We start from the raw sequence: 20,963 nt of genomic DNA, 5'->3' as shown, positions 1-20,963 counted from the left end.
TGTGCCGACGGGATAATTAGAAGATGCATCCCCAATGAAGAAGTCCAACCCATAATCTCTCATTGCCATGACATGCCGAGTGGAGGGCATGGTAGTTCACGAAAAACCGCCGCGAGGGTGCTCCAATGTGGATTCTTTTGGCCTTCCCTATTTCACGATGTGGCCACCTACGTCAAGAAGTGTGACAAGTGTCAAAGAAGTGGTAACATTTCAAAGAGGCATGAAATGCCAATGAACTACATACTTGAGGTGGAGTTATTCGATGTATGGGGCATTGACTATCAAGGCCCTTTTCCCTCATCAAATGGGAATGAGTATATTCTTGTTGCGGTGGACTACGTGAGCAAATGGGTTGAAGCAATTCCAACAAAGACTTGTGACGCAAAATCAGTGACCAAACTAATGGAGACAATCATATTCCCACGGTTTGGAGTTCCACGAATTGTGATAAGTGACCGTGGAACTCATTTCCGGGAGAGGACTCTTGATGCTTTACTCAAGAAGCATGGGGTGCAACATAGGCGGAGCCTTGCCTATCACCCACAAGCTAACGGCCAAGCCGAAATCTCTAACCGTGAAATCAAGATGATCCTTGAAAAGACCGTGAGTCGGTCAAGGAAAGATTGGTCTACCAAGCTTAATGATGCATTGTGGGCTTACCGGACCGCTTTCAAAACACCAATCGGAACTTCACCATTCCGGTTGGTGTATGGGAAGCCTTGCCATTTGCCGGTTGAGTTGGAGCACAAAGCACATTGGGCCATCCGACTACTTAACTTTGACTTGAAGAGCGCCGGAGAGAAGCGGCTACTTGACCTCAATGAGCTTGAAGAATTTAGACTAGAGGCTTATGAGAGCTCTAGGTTGTACAAGGAAAAGACCAAGCGATTCCATGACAAAGCTATTATAAGGAGGGAATTCAAGGAGGGGGACTTGGTTCTCCTCTTTAACTCAAGGTTCAAGCTATTTTCGGGAAAACTAAAGTCAAAGTGGTCGGGGCCTTTCACCGTGGTCCGAGCTTTCCCCTATGGGTCGGTTGAGGTATCCGATGGAGACCAAACATTCAAGGTAAATGGACAACGGCTAAAGCACTACATTGCCGGAACCCCTATCATCAAGAGTGTGAGCTCCATTGCTACCTACCTTCAAAATTATTGATTGTCATTCATAACTCCGTCGAGCCTACGACATAAAACAAGGGCGCTTCATGGGAGGCAACCCATGCATCTTTGTATATAATTTGCATTCTAGACTATTAGTGAGAGATTTGGAGTCGTATTTTGTCTATTTGGATTGGTGACGGAGGTCACTTTTGAAGAACACAAGTTTTTATTTTCGTTGACCCGAAATCCCGGCATCATGCGTCGGAGTAGTTGCGGAAAACAAGAATCCCGGGTCAATGAAAAAGCTCAAAGTTGAGTTGAAGAGAAATTGAGCAAATTTGAAGAACACAACGAAAAATAGCTGTGTGTTGTGTTTTGCCGGTGGACCGGCAGCCGGTTGGTCCACCGGCAGCGAGACCAAACCAAAATTTTGAAAATTGAAGTAAGGGTGTGTTTTGCTTGGTTTTGGCGAAGCGCTCACCGGCATAGCACACCACAAGATGAAAAAGCGAAGGATTGATGATTGAGAGTGTGTTTTGCCGGTAGGCCGGCAGCCGGCTCACCGGCATAACACACCTGATGACTTAGAAAAGAATTGAAGAATTGGTGAAGAGGAGTGTTTTGCCGGCAGGCCGGCAACCGGCCCACCGGTGAAACACTCATGTATTGAAGCCAGGAAGTTGGATTTTTGAGTGAGGAGTGTGCTTTGCCGGTAGGTCGGCAACCGGCTCACCGGCATAGCACACCTGGTATTTGGAAAAATAATTTGAGGGGAGTGATTTGCCGGTGGACCGGCAGCCGGTTGGTCCACCTAAGCAACAGCAGCCAAAATTTCGAAGGAGAATTTCGAAATTAGAAAATAGGGAGTGCGTTTTACCGGAGACCATGGCCGCCGGTTCGGTTCGCAACCGCAAAACGCACACGCAGACCACAAATTTAACCCGTGAAACCCCCCCTTTTTCCAATTCATTTCTTCATTTCTCCTTCATCTTTCCTCCTTATTTTTCCCCCTTTTCAACCCTAACTCCATTAAAACTCAATCAAACTCCCTCAAACCTTCACCAATCTACTCCAATCATCAAGATGTCGGGAAGAAGAACAAGGGCCGACATAGCAAGGGACCAAGAGGCATTGATTGCTCGGGCCGCAACCGATACATACCCCGATCCGGACTTTCCCACTGTCGAGTTTACCACACCCACGCAGAAGGGTAAGTTTATTCTCTTTAAAAATCGTCCCCTCACCCCTACTAAATTTCTTCATCATCCGTCTTTGTGTACCCTTGGGATTGCGGGGGAGACGGAAGCTTTGTTTACGGGGTGTGGTATGAGGGGCATATTTTCCATGCATGAATACACTTACCCCCGGATTACATGGGAATTTTTGAGTAGTCTTAAGATTGCCAAGCACCGGCAAACGGGGATGGTGGCCACCCTTAGCTTTAGACTCATGAACCGGGAACATAACATCACTTTGGGTCGGTTGGCTCAAATTTTTGGGCTGGAAAATGCGACATCGCACACCCCGCCCATTGACTTTCACTATTCCCGTGTATGGAAGGCGATTTCGGGCCTTGATGATCAACCTGGGGTAAAAAGGCCCGCGATGAGTTGCCACAATCCCGCCATTCGGGTGTGGCATAGATGTATGGGGTGCACCGTTCTTGCGGTAGATGAGCCATGGGTGTTTAGGACCCACGAGCTTGAAATTTTGGGGTCCTACTTGTTCACGAAACCCACCCCCTTCCGAATTAATGTGGCTCACTACCTAGCCCTTAATCTATCCAAGATTGCTAGTTCTCCGGGGCATAAAACCCCGATACATGTGGGTGGCATGATCACCCGAATTGCCCGCAACATGGACCGTCCGGTTGACCTTTCCACGATGAATTGGATACCCGGGGACACTCACTTGACAAAGCACTACTTAACTACAAAGCTTGAGTGGCTCAAAGAGAACCCCAATGACGGCCTTGAATATTGGCAAATCAATCACAAAAACTCCATCCGGCTTCCAAATGTTACCGCGGTAAAAATTGAAAAGGACAAGGAGTTCTATCTCCTTGATATTGAAGAAGAGCCTCCCACCGACCAACCTCCTCCCACTATTCCACGGGTTTATTCTAGGGACCGTAGACGCGACACTCCCTCCTCCCTACGATACGCCGCACCTCAAACTCATCAACCTCCACCGTGGCACTTTCAACAAGGTGAGGCGTCCTCCTCGACCCCTCCTCCCTTGCCACCTTCCCTCACCGAGTGGATGGAGAGGATGGACATTGCCACGGCGAAAGCCGCTAGTGAGAGGGACATTTTGGGGAGAAAGTTGGACCGGATATACTATGATCAAGCTACCGGTACTTATCCCATCTACGATGATTTTTGCCGGCGGGAGTACGTGGGCTATGAGGACCCTCACCCCTCTTATTTCACTTGGCCTGATGGGAACTACACGAGAGAGGATGGGAGTATAGCCCATGGAGGTCTTAACCTCCAACCGGATTACTTTGCGGCCCCCATTTTTCCCCCTAGGCCCGAGCAACGGCCGGAGGGACATGATGCCCAATGGTTGGGGGTCCGGCCTTATTTTGCTAGTGATGCGGGCGCGTCGGGTTCCGGTGGTGGTTTCACGGGAGGAGATAGTGGCGTGATGAACATGAGTGGTGATTTTACGGGTGGTTTCCCGGGTGTCGGCGGAAGTGGAGGTAATTTTACCTTCAACCCCGAGGATTTAGTCCAAGGCTCCGATTTAAATACCGGAGATGATATCAATGATGACGATTTTGATGATGTGATGGGGTCTTAGTCCCCGAGTTGATGACTTTCTATCCTCCCAATCAATCCAAATGACAAGTATGATTTCTCCCTTTTATCCAAATTTCTCATTCATGTTTAAATTTTTCGCATGCATTTAGTTGACAAAGCATTTAGTTGCATCATATAGGATTGCATTAGATTTCAATTTTGTAATATATTGTCACATTTAGTAATTGCATTCACTTAGCATAATTTGCATTGTCATTTCAATTTAGCATATAGAATAGAGCATGCATTGCATTTTTAAAATAAAAAAAACCAACTAAAAATTGAAAAAAATGACCAAAAAACCAAAAACATGTTAATTTATTTCACTAATATGCCCTCCCTTGTCTATAAATAAGTGTGGGGAGGGCCTAAAAAAAAAAAACAAAAAACATGTCTTTTAATTTGTACTCCCTCCACACATTTATTTCCATTTGGAAGTAATGTATATAAATAAGTGTGGGGAGGGAGTTCTCATATCAAAAAAAAAAACCCAAAAATATGTCCTTTTAATTTTTCAAAACCAAAAATCACAAAAATATGTTATTTTCCCTTTGAAAAATCAAAAAATCAAAAAAAATATATGTTCTTTTCTTTTCCTTATTCACTCCCTATGCTTTTGTCCATTGAGGACAATGTACATCTCAAGTGTGGGGAGGGAAATATCCACTCTTGTGCATATTTGTTTATATTTGTAAATGTTTATAAATTAGAGATAATGCCTAAAAATCGAAAAATTTCTGAAAAATTCAAAAAAATTGCATTGTATATATATGTTTTGTCTAACCTTTTGGCTTGGCACATTGACCACTTGAGGCAAAAAAGGAGCTAGAAGACCGCTTGGTATAATCCTTCCTATCTATTGCTCCTTTTACTATTCTTTCTTTTTGGTATCTTTGATATTTTGAAGGAGGATGGGAATTTTGTTGCTTTGGGTGTCTCCTTGGGAGACCGTTTGGAATTTTGGTGTTGATATGCTGCTAGGTTTAGCCAATTTGTTGCACGTTTCATTTCATGTTTGTTTGAATTTCCGCATGCATATTGTTCACATGTAAATACTTGTTGCATTTCTTTCTTTTGCATTGAGTTTGTAAATAAGCTTTTAAGGAAGAACATGGTCAAAGGAAGGGAACCAAGTACCCCCATGATGAACTAATGTGTCCAATAGTGCCTTTCCCCTCCTCGTGACTCGCACCCGTGGCCTCTTAGTTAGCCGAGGAAGGAGGGCGTGACCAAAGAGTTTAGACCAACCTTGTGAGACCTAGGGCCGCAGACTAGACCTTTGGCTCGACTTAGCTACTCAAAGGTAAGGGTAGAGCCTCCTAGGGTGGGTACATCCATACCCCGCCCTCATCTAGGTTTGAGAGTAGGCCTCCTCGCGAGGCGTGTCACATCACTACGCATAAGTGTGTCGCATCGTCCTTAGACCATGAAATTGCATTACATTTTTGTGCATATGATATGAAGCAAAAATCAGTTTTTATGAGCCTCACATAGCCAAATAGCCTTATTTTCTCCCCTACATTGCTTCCCTTTTTTATTCACCCCTTTGAGCTTAGCCTTTTCATTTGGCAAACCCACCTAAATAGCTACATTCCCATAACCACCCTTCCCTAATCAAGAATTGGTCGGTTTTTGTAGTTGTGTTGTAGGAGGTGATTTGGGGCATATATGATGGATAGTACCCATATCCATTTGGGTCGGAATTTGGTATAATTTGGCATTGTAAATAAATAAGAGGTCCTAAAAAGAAATGAAAAACAAAATAGAAAAGTAAAAAAGGTTATGAAAAATCAAAAAAAAAAATTGAGTTGTGTTGTATATATTTGTTTGTTGTCGAAAAAAAAAAAAAAAAAAAAAAGAAAAAGGCAAGCAACACCCCTACTCATCATTTAAAGGGGTAGAAAAAGCCGTTGCTAAATAAAAGGGCAAATTGATGTTTTTCCAAAATGAGTCGGGTTTACACAATTTTTGCATAACTCGGGAAACCGGGTTTTTGTTAGGGTGTAGACGTTGCCATTTGTTGAAATAAAAGGAGTTCTATCAAATTTTTCCTACTTGAGTTGGGTTTATGCAATTTTTGCATAGTTTTGGTCATCATTGCTATGTTAGGGCATAGACGTGTCTCATGTGTTGCAATAAAGAGACGGGATGTGTTGTGTCGACGATTCTTGATTTGAACCCCACATGTCCAAACGGTGCTTGCACCAATCCCGTTTCGACCTTCTCCTTAGCCCCGTTGTAACCCTTGCTTCATGTTTTGTGCATTTTCCCATTGTTTGCATTTCATTGGACATAGGACGATTTTACACATTAGATTGCGGGCACGTTTTCGCTAGTCGAGTTAGTTGAGTGATTTTGGTTACTTTTTGTCTCAAAAATCACCTTGTTCTTTCATTGAGTGACGAGTGAAAACCGTGAGGATGTCGTTGCCTTGGTCTCCTTAGTCATGGGTCCTTTGGTTGAATCTTGTGTCGGTTTTGTAATTCTCGGCGGACTTGCCCTTTCTTCCCTTTCCCCGCTCTTGAATTTGTTTCTTGAGCATTGGTCACACAAGGGTTGCTTTTGTCACATTTAGGGGGTTGGCACCTCAATTGGCACTCCTGAGACGGTACTCCCGACCGAGACCATGTTTTGTTGTTTGAAAAATCCGACCACTTAGATGAGGAAAGTGGGTCATTTTGTTAGATGCATTCTATCTGTTGATTACGTGCTTTCATGATGAATGTGTCAAAAGTTTTGTAGCAAGACCCGACTTGCCTTGCAATAGGGCACTCTCCCCTCATGGGTGTCAAATAGTGAGTTGAAGGGGCGTTGAGTGCGCTAATACTCGATCGGCTTAAGTAGTAGTTTAGTTGAGTGATGCTCATATTGTGCATTCACTCTCCATATCTATCATAATAATGCTTTGTACATTTGGTTTAGGGACTTACTCGGGGACGAGTAAGGTTTAAGTGTGGGGAGGTTTGATATACGATTAATTTACCTCTAATTCCCTCTTTCTTTTATGCATACCGACTCTTATCGAGTCGGTTTCGGGTGTTTTTCCTTGCATATTGTGCCCAATACCCGTACTTGTTACCGCGTGTGTCCTTTTGTAGGAAACGACCTAAGTATGGAGAAACTGGGGCAAGAAAGGCACCCCATTGCCTTTACATGAAGAAGAGGGGAATAAATGGTGAAGAGTGTGTTTTTGCCACGGACCGTGGCACGGTCCGGCCACCGGAAAAACACACCCCGAGAATCACTTAAGATTTTGAAGAAAAGGCCGAGAATGTGCTTTGCCGGCAGGCCGGCAACCGGTCCACCGGTAAAGCACAAAGAAAATGGAATTAATTGAAGATTTTGGTGAAAAACAAGCTTGGCCTCGCTGCGGTAGGAGACCCGAAATGGTCAACCGGCATTACGCACCATGAAGAAGAAGAAGAAGTCCTGAAGAGTGTGTTTTGCCGGCAGGCCGGCAACCGGCCCACCGGCAAAACACAAATGCCAGCTATTTTTAAACCTTGCACGGTTTTACCGGTAAGACCACCGGCTGCCGGTGGACCGGCAAAACACAGCAGCACGGGATTTGGGCTTTTCTTCCTCTTTTCTTCCTAATTTTGTACAAGCCTATAAATACCCCCTCTTAAACCCTTTTGTACACACAACCCTAGATCTGAATTATTTCCTTTTCCAAGTTTGAAACCTTGTTAATTATTTCACTAATCATTCCCTAATTAAGCTAGTTCTTCAATCAATTAGTGATTGAATTTGGGTTTGTAAGAAGATTGAAGGATTTCCTTCTTTATTATTTCTATCCAAATTCCTCTTTCACTATTTTGTTGGTATTAATTCTCTCCCTATTTTCATTTGTTTACATTTTGTTCTTCTTTTATGTTTGTTTGATTGTTTATGTTAAGATTGTTGGTGTTGTTTGTTTGTTGTTGTTAATTTCATCATTGTTCATCTTTTCATTGTTGATCTTTCCCTTGTTTCTCTTTCTTTTGTTCATCCTTGGGTAGTTGTCCTCAAAGACTTAATCTTTGAGTTGATTTGGTTAAAGATTGTGTCTTTAGGTTTAATCACTCTCATTATTAGATTAAATCATCTTTCCTTTCACCCATTGTTAGATTGTTGCATGTTTAGTAGTGAATTTCATCTTCCCACCATGTTTGTGACCAAAGTTTCCATCTTTATTGTTTATTTTGCAATTAGGATCATGATTAGTGAGTAGTCCTCCACTAGGGCTCGGTTTGACCCAACATGAGTAATTCCATTAATTGAATTTCTTAAAGGCTAATTATTTGGGGAAATTGGTGAGGGTAGGTTAGAGGATTGACTTGGTTTATGGGTTGACTTTTGGGTAGTGTTGACTTACGACCCTTGACCACCAACGAGAGTTGGTTAGGTTGTGATTTGGATACCCATGATTTGACCCTATTGTTGACCTTGGTTGAGACCGAAAGGAGAACCGGGGGTAGAACACCTCTAATCTAGCGTTTGAAATCGACCCTCGAGAGAGGGAGTGGGATGACCCGGGAATTGACGGGGCTTAATGACCTTAGCAAATATTGGACTACCTTGGGAATAATGCATGTTTTTGGGGTAGTCGGGTATTGAGTTAGGGATTCCGACCTTCGAACCCGAGAGGGGGGTTGGTGGGTAGCACTAGTGTCCTATTTCGAACCCGAGAGGGGGGGTCTTAGGCGAATTAGAGTCGTCACCTCCTCACCTAACTACCCTTGTGATTAGCCTAGAGATTTGATTGTGTGGAATTACGAATTGTTTGGGGAGAACCGAGTCTTAGGCTTTTAAATTATTTGATTTCCATCTATTTATTTTGTCTAGCTCTTTCTCTTATTTCTTTATTTAATTTGATTTACCTTGTTGTTAGTTGCCCTAGTATAACCTTCATCCCTTATTGTTGACTTAGCTAAACGATAGGATTAGAACAATTAGTAATCTTTTCAACTCCTTGTGGGATCGACCCTTAATAGTGTACAACGATAAAATCGTGCACTTGCGAGGTATAGCTTGATACCATCAGCGAGCTAGTAACAGAATCAAGGTACAAACCCAACACTATTTATATCAAAGCTTTACATAAAGGATGTGAGAAGGCGTTACTCCTATACCCAACAAAACTGACCAATCCAAATGACCCGACCCGAACCTGACTCGCACTTGAATTGAGAATCCGAACCTAACTCGAAATCCGAATTGACCCGACCTTATTCAATCTGACACGAATGTTTATTATTATCGCATACCGACTGACGACTGTTAGTGCCAAATTAAATAACTTGATAACAATGTAGCCGAAAATAACCTGAACCCGAAATGACCCGACCCGAATTCTTGTAGAATTGAACAACCTGAACTCGAATTGACCCGACCCAATTATCTTAATTAACCCGTTTACGAGATCTACTTAATCTTATTACCACCTGATAACATTATCTCATTTTTCCATATCCATATCTCAAGGTATCATCAAATTTGAGGAGTAAAGTCATGAATGTGAAATTTAAACTAAGTATAGAAACACTTTAAATTTGTACGCATTTTATTATTTTTATTGTACATCTCGTTTGGCATTATTTAGAATTATTTCTTACCAATGAAATTGCAATTAAAGAATAAATTGTTAGAACTCCCTTTGTGAGAGTCGAGCTTGAACACCTCCTCATTTTTTTCTTAATGACGTGGAGCTTATTGAGTCCTAAGTTTCTGATGATAGTTCAGATTATATTGATGGGGCTCCATACGCAGACTCAATCATGAAACTCTTTTTACTTATTTGTTGTATATTTATAATGAAATACGGAGTACTTCGTATATTTTAATAAAATCCTGCTAAAAATATTTTAGTCATGCTTAAAACATTTATTAGCTAAGGTGAAATAATACTATGGAGTAATGAATAAGATATTAAAATATCAGTTTTTCAAGCGTGTACCTTAAAATACATCATAATATTAAATAGCTTCTGAATATTTAACAATAGTAATTAGACTTTTACATATTACTCTATTCAATTGCAACATAAAAATCATAAATATACATAATAATACAAGCAAAAAAAAAAAAAAAAAACTCAAATTCCAACAAAAAAAAAGAATGAAATTATATAAATGTCTCATAGCATTTGCATTTTGCTTTCAAAATAATAAATCTCCGATAATTACAAATATTAATATTAAATTCTTAATAATAAATAACAAATTAATTATACTATTTGACTTTAACAATTTGAATTTAATTCATCCTAGCTATAACTAATTTAAACTCTCTTGCGTGTGTAGAAAAATAAACTATAATTGTCTAAAAACAATGAACAAATTAAACAAAATGTAGATACGTAGGTACGGTCACGTTTCAATGAAACCCGTCAATCGTAGAATTGAATTCCTAACTTGAAACAAATTCCTACCCTTAAGAATTCTACCATTACCATCTTCTAAACAATATGAACACGCCATTTCCTTATTAAAATTATTAATTCTTCTAGCTATTATCAAATGTGGAGGCAATCTCCTCCTTTCCAAGTCTTCATAACCCTCATCGTCGTCTTTGCACTCGATCACATCGACATACCGGAATGAATTAACCGGTATGTCCAAGGGTAAGGATTTTTTGTTGATCATACTAGTGTTTTTTCTTTTCCCTAGGGTTGTACTTGTATTAGTAGCATTAACCCTAGGGTCAGGGTTTCGACAGGTGTTTGGTAATTGACAGATTTCAGAAAACACGACTTCAGATTCGTGGAATTCTTCCTCCATGGTGGATGATTGATTATTAAGAGGTTTTTGGATGGAATGGTGTAAGAAGGGAGGAAATGTAGAGGTAAAGGGAAGGGAATATATAGGTGGTGGGTGGTGATGGAAATGTGAGGGTTTAGTATAAATAATGTCGTTAAGTTTGCGTCATTTTATTGGCGCGTTGAGTGTGACATACGTTACTTCTATTACACCATCCTATCATTTTTATGATAACACCTTACGTAAATTCGAGTAAGACGATTATACACCCTGAGACGATCTCATTTAAGAGAATACTTATTTATTGTTATTAAGAAAAGATTAATTTTTATTCAACTGGAGTACTGAACTGTATTACACCGTGAAACCGTCTTATATTATAATTACTAATGTAAGATCATTACGGAGTACATTTTACTATCATTATTAGTATACCATAAATTTCTTTTATTTCTCGTACATTGTAATTAGATGTTCTTGATTTTTATAGGTTGATTGATTGTATCATGTAAATGAAACAGTCTAAAAAATATTCACATTAATTTGAGAGCTATCAAATTCAACACCTATGCTAATGTACATTAATAGTGTATTAATTTTACTCTAGATTGAAGTCAAGAATCTTATCGCCGCAGTTTTCTCCTTTTCAAAAGTAACTTTTTTTACACGAAACTAATAATTACACTTATTTACGACATTAAAATAATAAATAAGTTTGAGGGTAGTAACAATCACTTTTTTCCCAATTTGTAATTTACATATATATATTTTTTTTCGTTTATGTGTAATTTTATGTGGGTTAATAATTCAAATATGAAGTGATTTTTTTATATACTATGTATCTAGGAAATTTAATTCATTTATGTTTTCCCTTGGTTACAAATTTCATTTCCTTATTCAACCAAGCATATACTTTTTGGTACGTAAGCAAAAGCAATTTGTGCATTGATACTTTGATTGAGATTAAATTATGATACGATATATGACATTGAAAAGGTCAAAACATGAATCTTCAAATACTACTCCAATAGATAACCATTTCTCTTAGCATCAAAATGGTATCTATAAGAATACAATACCTAGAAGAGTCAATTTTGAGCTTGGTTAGTACATAATGCAATTGATCTATTAGCTAGATTCCTAAACAAGATTCTAATCGCAATCCAAGAATAATCATTCAAATTATTGTGGACGTAATCTTACTGTTTCAGTCATTTATTTATCTTTTATATTCACTGTAAAAGCTATTTTAATCGATGGTAAACAAATGGCTGGAACAGATTTAAGAAAATTACTATGTACAATTCTGTTATGTCGAAACCTGTATTAATAACGTAATAAAGGGCAATGTAAAAAGGCTTACTTTTGTTTTGGTATTATGAGAGTTAAAATGTCGAATGTAATTCTGATTTAAATCCTGATTATATGTCACCCCTTATAATTAGCCGCTAAAGTTAGCTGACATATATATAAATTAAAAATATCTTGACATATATATACATTAAAAATATCTTGGTAGTTAAACTCATAATAAGCCAAAGCTATCATAATCCATTTGATTGGTTTGTCCAATAGGAGTAACAATTAGGTAACCAGGCAAGTGGGGGAGCTAGCTATAGGTTGGCCTTTATGTTGCAAGTTAAGGATTTGGCTTGATAGAATACCTCCGTTACTTAGGGCAAACGCCTCTAGTAATGGAAACTTGCAAGTAATAAAATAGTGTATGTAATGTGTGTTTGGGAGCTACAACATACAATCTTTCTCTAGAAATTGCCATAAAGATTAATAATAACACACATATACAAAAATAAAAATGTGTATGCAAACTTACCAATTCCTTCATTTCGATCTTTAACGTTTTTCTTACTTGAGTATCTTAGTAGCCATTTTTCTACTTTTTCACTTTTATCAGGTATAAATAGGCACGAATGTTAGAAAAAACATGTGATAATTTGCTTTTATGATAAATCATTAATTATGCTTTAATAACCTTTAATTTTATTAGTTAAGTTTATCGGTTTCAAAAACCAACGTATTAATACTCGGAGATGTTGAGTACTAATTTTGCTATACGACTACAACATAGTACTTCGTATAAATCTTGGACTCGCCCCTGGGTACAAATAAATTGACAATTCTTCCCATGGCAATTCACTTTTTCACATTCCTCGTTCTTTTGCTTTTATGTCAAAAACAAACGTAAAGATAAAATCAGGCCGGACTATGTATTACTCAAAGATAAGATATTAAAACAAATACTTGATGAAAATAAGTTCATTATCATTTATCTAAAAAAAAAGTGATTATGATTGTTAGAGCACTATGCATGTATGTGTCATGTCAAATGTCATTATATCAAAAAATGAGTTTATTTCTTGTATTAGTAATGTGTGCTAATTGTGTATTCCTATCCCTTTCAAGTTATGCCTTGGGTTTGGCCAATATTAGTGAAAGATGTATCTACTCTATGATGAAGGACACATACTTAACTAGTTCTTGGTCATGATTTTGCCATCTTTAGTGCCACATAATTACAAAAATTATGTGCCTAATTAGTGGTTAATTATTTTGGTAATGTTCATAACCCTTTCTCTTGTGTATATCTATTAGCTCTGTTTTTTTTGTCTAAACCATCCGGTAATCCGAACCACATTGAGCCGACTAATCCGGATTTTGGGGCGTGTCCAAGGATTACGGTATTTAAACCCCTCTCAATCGCAGTTGTGGGGGATCGATCCGCAGACCTCCTTACCAAGCGCAGCCCCATGCTAGCACTGCGCCAACCAACAATTGGTATATCTATTAGCTATGTCGTAATTTGTTTCGCCTTACTAGGTACGGTTACCCGTCTTTGGATGTTCAATTTGAGGTCGATCACAAAGGCGAACGTTTGCTTGAAACGAACTTTTGATATTTCACAACCATTTCCTCTTTTTTAATATTATTTTAGCCAACGGTAAAATGTCACAAGCTTATGAGTTGTGACGCGTTAAAAATGAGAATTTGTGTGATCTAGCAAACATTACAGAGTATGATTTAAGTCATGTCTTAAATAATATACATTGTACACCACCATGCTTATGTTTATGTCAAAATTTCATTTATTGCACCAATTAATGAAATTAATTTCAGAGTACGTCACATGAAGCTCATTTATCCCTAAAGGATAATTACAAATCTAATTATCTTCAAGTCTACTCATTAACAGGCTAAGGCATATTTTGTTTTGGCTCAAATATTCCAAATTTCATACATTTACGCTACCTTAAATGGAATGCGTCAACTTTGCTAGTTCAAAATCTGTATGATCTACTCCGTCATAAATTAAATTGAAAAACAAAGAAAAAAAGACACATTAACTATGATGAACTATTTTTAAAATTTTATACAAAATAATAATTAATAAATATAATTTGGGATTACAAGCTAGTAAATTTGTTTGGATAATAAGTCAAACTTTATTTCTAACTTGCAAAACCCGGCAATAGAATTGTAGGACCAAATAATATGTTCGGCTGTCTAATTAAGAGTTGATCAAATGCGGGTTTGGATAGCAAGCGTGCCTATCCCACGTAAGTTTGTGGCATACCAGCAAGAAGTGAGACTAGCTAAGCTAGCATATATAGAACGAGTTAGCAGGTTGGGTATGTATTTCTAAACGTCTAAATCGCAATGTTAACAACTTAACCACTTCTTTAACAAACCGGACAGGATAACTTGACATGTGATTAGCTCTACATACCCGTGATTAAACTACATAACTAGGACCTTGTTCTTTTAATTTGGACTTAATTTCAACTCATTTCAGTTCTATTCAATTCAGATCAGCTGATCTGTTCACAAATTACTCTTGTTTTAGTTCGAATAAGCTCTATTATGTTCAATTCAGATATTTCCAGAATTTCAGCCGAAAAGAACAGAGTTTTTAACAAATCTTCAAAGCTTAATGGATAAATATTATCTTAAACACTAACAAAAATCTCCAAGGTTGACAATAATATGGATGATTGCCACACCAAAACAAAACCAAACTTACCAAATAGGAGCAATTGGCAATATAATAGGAAAGTCGTATAGGTAATTTCTACATAATATTACGTAAGTATGATGATAACAAATTACCATAAAAGACAAATCATGAATTTTTGGAGTATACTATACAAGTAGTATAAAGTCTAAAAAAGGCTAAATATAGGATGGTCCAAACTCCAAAATGTAAAAAAAAGTCGTCGATTATGTAGTACTCAACTAGTACATTATACATACGTAAACAAATCAAATGATTGAGAGAGTTAATATTGAGTAGGTGTAAAGTTACGGTGCACCACCTTAACCGGATCCAACGGCTCATGATCCGAGATACTATGTTGGGTCCACATTGTTATCCATAAGTTTTATCACAAATTATCATTGAAGACATGACATATCCGTCACAAGTTGAAGACGGATACCATTTTACCTCACAAAGTACCCACTTTTTCTCTCTCTGCAACACTATTCATGTGGTCCCCTTTCTCCACTAACCCATTTTGTTACCATTTTATCTCACAAAATATCCACCACAAATGGTAACCCGTCACAAGGGAGACCAATTGAAGTTTTATAAATCTTAATCAGCATGACGATTGGTAAATGAATAAATGAATTTTCACGTGTACATAGTACATTACAATGTGTTAACATCATACACTTGTGAATCGTACATGAGTAATCAGAAAACGTATCAAAAATGTGTTACTCTAGTACTCTAGTAGTTAGAATTTACACGGGTATGCACAGTGACAAAGTTTTAACGGGGTGAATGAATAACGTGTTAGAATATTTAATAATATTCGAGTGGCCTATGTGTTTCGGGTTTAAATAAAAGTTAAGTTAATATTAAATATTACGGGACTTTAATATAAAAGACGACACCGTGATGGATCGGTCTCGATTAAATGTAATTAAAGTTCGGGAATTATTATTCCCTCTTACCTTACCCTATTATACATCGTCTTTCACGAAAAGGTACGATCGGGTTTGATTGTGCGAAAAGGTACGTAATATATTATATATATTACGGAAGTTAAAAGTATAATCAATCATACTGACAAAAACCACAAACATACGTACAAGAGAAAAGAAAGTGAAAGGGTGAGACAGTTTCTTCTCCATCATCAAGAAACATTAAAGGAAGGGTTAAGGAGGAGAATCAATCGTCTTATACTTCTTATTGAATTGATTGCGTCTGTAAGATATACTTTACCAAGTTAGTCCTTTATTTCGTCTATTGATTGTATTAGGGTTGAATTAATTCAAGTCTATATTGATTCTTGGGGCTGATTTCATTATTAAAATCATAAAGTTAATCTTACATTTGGTATCAGAGCAATTATAGATTTGATTAATTTACCCATTAAAGTTTACGTGAATTAAATATATTTGCGTGATGTTCCGCTACTTAACTATACTGAAAGAGTTTGTCATTAATTAATTTTGGTCATATCCGTGTGTTTGTAAAGGAGGCTGTAGATTTTTTGCAAATGCATTCATGACAATTTTTTTTAGTATGTTGGCAGATTGTATGGTTCTATGTATTGATGATTGTTTTGTTTATAGTCATTAATATATGTGGTGTCGAATTGTCGATCACTTCATATGATTTGAATTACTGTGTCTTTTTCTTACGCACGACAGATAAAAGAATCATAAAGCACAATTGCTTCCGCGTTCTTATGGTGAAATTCAGTCACTGATTAATACGTATAAGATAGGGTTGCCTTACCCTATTACATTGTCTTCTTATTATGGCCTGTTATTTGTTTGATAATGGATTAGAATAACAAGTGCATTTTGATTTGTCACTTATGAAGGCATGTACAGACAAATGAGAAAATATGTGTGCCATTTCTTTACACTGTACATTTAAGATTTCCATGGACCATGATAGTTTTTGGTCATTCATTGTTTTTCGTTTTGCATACAAACAGTATGGTTTGTGCCTTTGTTTCTACCTTTAATGTTTGTTATATGGGCTATCAAAGAAATAAGTCCACTGAATTGCTTTTCATGTTTATGTATGACAACTACAAGCATTGATCTGCAAAACTTGATATTCACATGTTGATATATGTGATAATGTCTCATTTTAAAGATAAGGATCCGTAAGATCATAACCAAATTTAACCCAAATTGTTGGTGGGATTTAATTCTCACATAAGGGAGGGCTTAGTGATTTAATGGGTAACTTCATGTTATGAATTGTTAACATATTAAGATAATATATTTACCATTAAAGTTTAAATGTTTTATTATATATGACATGTTAGTCACCAAAGTGGCCTTGTTATATTGCATTAGACATTTGAAATTAAAGTTTTAATTGATCATGATTAAAAGAGATGGTTAAATGACATTATAGTTTGATTGATCAATTATTTTTTTGTCATCTATATTTTGGGAGATCACCCAAAGGTGGGTCATTAAATATAGTTGATGATATAAAAGGATTAATTATTCATAAAGTGGGTCTAATAGTATGTATATCCAAAGATAGCATTCTTATTTGATTCATGTGTGTTATAATTAATTGTTAAAGTATACATTAGCATCAATGATGGTTACTTGTATTTAAGTGTTGCCCAAAGGTCATTTAAATACATGTATGAAAGTTCATATAATATTATTTGAATCTGTATGATAGTTTTTCAAAGCACTAATTGGTAACATGTATAAATGTTTGCAAAAGATCTCCAAATATGTTTGCATCTCCGACTCTTTTTGTAAAGTTTAATGGGCTTAATTATGATGAGTGGGCATTAAAGATCCAGTATACACTGGGTATAATGGCTTTGGACATTGCCATCCTGACAGATGAGGTGCCAACAAAAATTACACCTGAGAGCTCCGAAGCCGAAAAGTGTCATTATCAGGCTTGGGAGAAATCTAACAGGTTGGGTTTACACCTCATGAGGATGACAATGGCTGATAACATTAAGCCCTCCATGCCTAAAACAGAGAAAGCAAGGGAATTCATGCTTAAAGTAAAGGAGTGTTCACAGTCGGATTTAGCTGATAAGTCATTTGTTGGTAGTTTAATGAGTGAACTAACTACTAAAAGGTTTGACTGGTCTCAACCGATTCATGATCATGTGACACACATGTCTAACTCCGGCAAAGTTGAAGTTGAAGACTTTAGGAATGGACGTAAGTGATACTTTTTTGGTCCAATTCATCATTAACTCTCTACCTTATGAGTTTGGCCGGTTTCAGGTGAACTATAACACCATAAAAGATAAATGGAACTATCAAGAGTTAAAAGCCATGCTTATACGGGAGGAGGAGATTAAAGAAGATGAAAGATCAAGTCGTTTCATTTCTGAGTCATGATGGTGCCAAAGAAGTAAGGCTAAACCGAGTAAGAAGGGTAAGAATGGTAAAAAGGGAAAGTCTTTCTTTAAGGGACCTGAAAGTGCGATCCAGAAAGAAAAGAAGTGTCACTTTTGCAAGAAAACGGGACACTTCAAGAAGGATTGTCCTAAAAGGAAGGCATGGTTCGAAAAGAAAGGGATATCGTATGATCCAACCCATAAGAGGAGCTGAACAGTTTGTATCCATGGGAAATAGGATGAAAGCACGCATTGAGGGCATTGGGACTTACAGATTAATCTTAGACACTGGTTGTCATATAGATCTTACAGATTGTCTCTATGTACCCGATTGTGCTAGAAATCTTGTATCATTAAGTAAATTGGATAATTTAGGTTTTAACTTTAAGTTTGGACATGGTGTATTTTCTATGTACCGTAATGAATACTTTTATGGTAGTTGTACTTTGATTGATTCACTTTATAGGTTCAATCTTGATGTTAAATTTTCCGATTCCCTATTTTATGTTGAGTGTCAAGGTATTAAACGTAGTGCATCGAATGAAAAATCAGCTTACTTGTGGCATCAAAGGCTAGGTCACATATCCAAAGAAAGGTTAACGAGGTTGGTAAAAGATGAAATTCTACCTCAATTGGATTTTAGTGACTTAGATGTGTGTGTAGACCGCATTAAAGGTAAGCGGACTAAACATACAAGAAAGAAATCACTACAAGAAGCTCTCAGCTTTTAGAAATTATACACACCGACATTTGTGGACCTTTTGACACTCCATCTTGGAGTGGTGAAAAGTACTTTATCACTTTTATAGATGATTTCTCGCGGTATGGTTTCACTTATTTGTTGCATGAAAAGGCTCATTCTGTGGATATCCTTGAGATATTCATAAATGAGGTGGAAAGGCAGCTGGAAAAGAAAGTGAAAATTGTGAGATCGGATAGGGGTGGTGAGTTTTATGGAAGGTTTACTGAAAATGGACAATGTCCTGGTCCATTTGCAAAGTTACTTGAAAGTAGGGGTATTTGTGCACAATATACAATGCCCGGTACACCTCAGCAGAACGGTGTTGCTGAAAGGCGGAACCGTACTTTAATGGAAATGGTTAGGAGCATGTTAAGTAATTGTTCTTTACCTCTTTCACTATGGATTTATGCATTAAAGATAGCAACCTATGTTTTAAATCGGGTTCCTAGTAAAGCAGTTCCTAAGACTCCTTATGAACTGTGGACGGGAAGGAAACCGAGTTTAAGACATCTTCGAGTTTAGGGTTGCCCACCAAAGTAAGGTTGTATAACCCAAATGAAAAGAAGCTAGATCCTAGGACAGTCAGTGGTTATTTCATTGGCTATCCTGAAAAGTCAAAGGGGTATAGATTTTACTGTCCTAATCATAGTACGAGAATAGTAGAGACTGGAAATGCTAGATTCATTGAGAACGGTCAAACTAGTGGGAGCATTGAACCACGAAAAGTGGACATTAAAGAAATTCAGGTTGAAGTTTCTTCTCCTGAAGTTGCACGAGAAATTGTTGTACCAATCGTGTCGTCACAGTCAAATGATATAATAGGACAACAACGAAATGAAGTGCAAGACCCACAAAATGACAATAACAATGACGATCAAGTCACAATTCAAGGGGAGAATAATATGTCACGTGAACAGTCAAGACAACCTGTAAGGCGAAGGAGGGTAGTCAATGTTCCAGAGGAACAATTAAGGCGATCTATAAGAGAAAAAAGATCAGCCATCCCAGATGACTACGAGACATATAACGTTGAATGTGACTTGAGCATTAGTGAGGATCCCGTCTCATTCCGTAAGGCCATAGGAAGTGATAATTCTGAAAAGTGGTTAATTGTCATGAAAGAGGAGATGAAATCTATGGATGACAACAAAGTATGGGACTTAGTAGTGTTACCTGAGGGTTCTAAGGCCGTTGGGTCGAAATGGGTCTATAAGACCAAAAGGGACTCTAAAGGTAACATTGAAAGGTATAAGGCTCGACTTGTTGCCAAAGGTTTTACTCAGAAAGACGGTATTGACTATAAAGAAACTTTCTCTCCGGTGTCAAAGAAAGATTCTTTAAGAATTGTCTTGGCTTTGGTAGCTCATTATGATCTAGAGCTTCACCAAATGGATGTAAAGACCGCTTTTCTAAACGGTGAGCTTGAGGAAGAAGTATATATGGACCAACCTGAGGGATTTGCGTCCCCAGGTAATGAAGATAAGGTGTGTAGGCTGAGAAAGTCGATATATGGACTAAAACAAGCTTCCAGACAATGGTATTTAAAGTTTAATGATACCATACGTCATATGGGTTTGTAGAGATTACCGTCGATCGGTGTATCTACATTAAGATCAGTGGGAGTAGATTTGTTATTTTAGTCTTATATGTTGACGATATTTTGCTTGCTGCGAATGATCTAGGCATGTTGCATGATGTAAAGAAATATCTATCTAAGAACTTTGAAATGAAAGATATGGGTGAGGCTTCCTATGTGATCGGAATTGAAATTTTCCGTGACAGATCACAAGGATTGTTAGGGTTGTCTCAGAAAGCTTACATTGACAAAGTTTTAGAGAGATATAGAATGAATGAATGCTCTGCAGGGATAGTTCCTATACAGAAAGGGGACAAATTTAGTAAAATGCAATGTCCCCGTAATGAACTGGAACGAAAAGAAATGGAGAGAATCCCCTATGCATCTGTGGTTGGGAGTTTGAACTATGTTCAGACATGTACTCGACCAGATATCAGCTTTGCTGTTGGAATGTTGGGTCGGTACCAAAGTAATCCCGGGATGGACCACTGGAAAGCTGCGAAGAAGGTCCTTAGGTACTTACAAGGCACTAAGGAGCTCATGCTTACTTATAGGAGATCCGATCATCTTGAGGTGATTGGTTATTCGATTCGATTATGCCGGATGTGTTGATAGTAGAAAATCAACATTT

General features: G+C 37.7%; 1 long non-coding RNA gene across 1 annotated transcript; it reads left to right on the top strand.

Annotated features, from left to right (window-relative positions):
- The first annotated feature begins 15,730 nt into the window (after positions 1 to 15,730).
- Positions 15,731 to 18,451, top strand: LOC141594040 (uncharacterized). Its single transcript, XR_012521985.1, has 2 exons — positions 15,731 to 15,895; positions 17,375 to 18,451. It is a non-coding gene; the product is annotated as an uncharacterized LOC141594040 (long non-coding RNA).
- The last annotated feature ends 2,512 nt before the right edge of the window (positions 18,452 to 20,963 follow it).

Source organism: Silene latifolia, chromosome 8 (genome assembly GCF_048544455.1).
Source record: "Silene latifolia isolate original U9 population chromosome 8, ASM4854445v1, whole genome shotgun sequence".
In the NCBI taxonomy this organism is placed as follows: Eukaryota; Viridiplantae; Streptophyta; class Magnoliopsida; order Caryophyllales; family Caryophyllaceae; genus Silene; species Silene latifolia.
The sequence above is the reverse complement of the archived record's forward strand: the minus strand, read 5'-3'. Positions and strand labels throughout refer to the sequence as shown.